The sequence below is a fragment of the Armigeres subalbatus genome, chromosome 2 (assembly GCF_024139115.2).
Source record: "Armigeres subalbatus isolate Guangzhou_Male chromosome 2, GZ_Asu_2, whole genome shotgun sequence".
In the NCBI taxonomy this organism is placed as follows: domain Eukaryota; kingdom Metazoa; phylum Arthropoda; class Insecta; order Diptera; family Culicidae; genus Armigeres; species Armigeres subalbatus.
Genome location: NC_085140.1, coordinates 211353139 through 211355634, shown reverse-complemented (window position 1 = coordinate 211355634; position 2496 = coordinate 211353139). Strand labels below are relative to the sequence as shown.

Below are 2496 nucleotides of genomic sequence, written 5' to 3'. Positions count from 1 at the left end.
GTTTCTAAAATGCTTTCAGTATTTTTTTCTTGTGGACGGACGTCACATAAGACGAACCCCCTCCCTCCCCCTGTCACAAACTGTCACAAAACTCTGACCCCCCTCCCCCCCTCAAACCTTGGACGTAATTTTTGAACGGCCCCATACAACTGAAAAGACACTACCAGATGCTGTCAGTCATCATTTTCCGCATGATTATTTTTCCGTGCACGCATAACTGACAGCATCGATGTTTTGTTTTTGTTTTTTTGTCTGCTCTGATCATAAATAAGTTCTGTTAAAATTATAAAGTGAGATGAACTTGATGGTTCTTAGTTCCTGCTAGTGCCACCGTGAAGCTAATCGTTGAGATGGAGATTAGTAAAACTACCATCGGGATTGCAGCCGGCGTGACCGGAACGCTGTTCCTGGGCTACTGCATCTACTTCGATCACAAGCGCCGCAAAGATCCGGACTTCAAAAAGAAGCTGCGAGTGAGGAGGTTAGAAGTTCATTTCGTGGACAAAAGCAGGAAAATTTCTTCGCTTTTCGACCTCTCTCGTTCGGAATTAACGTGCTAGTGCCACCGTGAAGCTCGGTTCCGGAATCGTTGAGATGGAGATTAGTAAAACTACTATCGGGATTGCAGCCGACGTGGCCGGAACGCTGTTCCTGGGCTACTGCATCTACCTCAATCACAAGCGCCGCAAAGATCCGGACTTCAAAAAGAAGCTGCGCGGGAGGAGGTCAGAAGTTCATTTCGTGGACAAAAGCAGGAAAATTTCTTCGCTTTTCGACCTCTCTCTCGTTCGGAATTAACGTGCTAGTGCCACCGTGAAGCTCGGGTCCGGAATCGTTGAGATGGAGATTACTAAAACTACCATCGGGATTGCAGCCGGCGTGGCCGGAACGCTGTTCCTGAGCTACTGCATCTACTTCGATCACAAGCGCCGCAAAGATCCGGACTTCAAAAAGAAGCTGCGAGAGAGGAGGAAAGCGACGAAGGCTGTTTCGGCTGCTGGAGGGCCACGGACGACGATGCCCAACATGGCAGACCATGAAGAAGTGCAAGATTTTTCCTCCAGGAAATTCAGATGGGCGAGGCCCTCATCTCTTCCGGTGACATCGAGAACGGTGTCGAGCATCTGGCTAACGCAGTGATCGTCTGCGGCCAACCGGCACAGCTTCTCCAAGTCCTCCAACAGACCTTGCCAGCCCAAGTGTTCACACTACTGATCAATTGTATGCGTCAGTAAGGCGGCGGACAGGGCGGAAGCGATAGCGAGAGGGCCAGATTGCAAGAAATGAACGATTTGGAATAGCTTGGAGTGTTATAGAATTCATAATAGTAGCAACAGACGGAGACTGGAGATACCAAATACAAACAGAGAAATCCTAGAGTACAGCTTCGTCTGCGGTTATCGCCCACGCAGTTTGATGTATCGAATCACACAATAATTATAGAAAGAAGTAAACTAAATCCTACATATGTTACAAGAAGCTTCTCGAAAGAAAGACACTGTTCAGCTGTCCGTGAATTATTTTTTTGCACCGCGTTCAAGTTTTGGCATGACAAGCGGAATCACTATCCCGTAATCCACATTGTTCGAACTAAAGTGTACTAGGTATGAATGAACATATAAATATTCATATATAAGTTGAAATCCATCTGAATTGGTCTATAGAATTGAACTGACTTATTTCTTTATAATTTTCAATTTCTTTTCGGGATTCCGAAGAGAATGATTTCGGGAATTATTTTCGAAATCCGAAGGGAATCCTTCTGGAGTCCCGCAGCGAATTATTCCGGAATCACGCAGCAAATCCGTCTGGAATTCCGCAGGGAGCCTTACTGAGATTCCGCGAAGAATCATTCTGGGATTCCGCAGGGAGTCCTTCCGATATTCCATAAGGGATCCCGCAGGGAATCCTTCCGAGATTCTACAGCGTATCCTTCCGGGATTCTCATGGAATCCTTCCAAAACTGCAAGGAAACCTTCCGAGATTCTGCTGAAAATCCTTCCGAGATTCGGGAGGAAATCCTGCGGAGATTCTGCAGACCATCCTTCCGAGATTCTGCAGGGAATCCTTCAGAGATTCTGCGCGGAATATTTCCTATTTTGCCTATCTATCCTTCCTGGCTTATCCAGGGAATCCTTCCGAGATCCTGGTAGGTTATTTGGTTGATTGGTTGCTTGACTGATTGATTGATTGGTTGGTCGGCTGATTAGTTGATTAGTTGTTTTGTTGGATGCTTGAATGGTTGATTGGTTGGTTGCTTATTTGGTTGATTAGCTTGTTGGTTGATTTGGTTGATTAGTTTGTTGTTTGATTGGTAGCTTGCTTGATTGGTTGGTTGCTGGATTAGTTAATTGATTGATGGTTGGTTACTTATTTGGTTGATTGGTTGCTTTACTTGATTGATTGGTTGTGGTTATTTAGTTGATTGGTTGCTTGATTGGTTGGTCGTCAACTTAATTGATAAGTTGTTTAGTTGATTGGTTAATTAGATGGTTG

At 45.2% G+C, this 2496-nt stretch overlaps 1 pseudogene; it reads left to right on the top strand.

Annotated features, from left to right (window-relative positions):
• The first annotated feature begins 237 nt into the window (after window positions 1-237).
• Window positions 238-1591, top strand: LOC134215847 (mitochondrial import receptor subunit TOM20 homolog; annotated as a pseudogene).
• The last annotated feature ends 905 nt before the right edge of the window (window positions 1592-2496 follow it).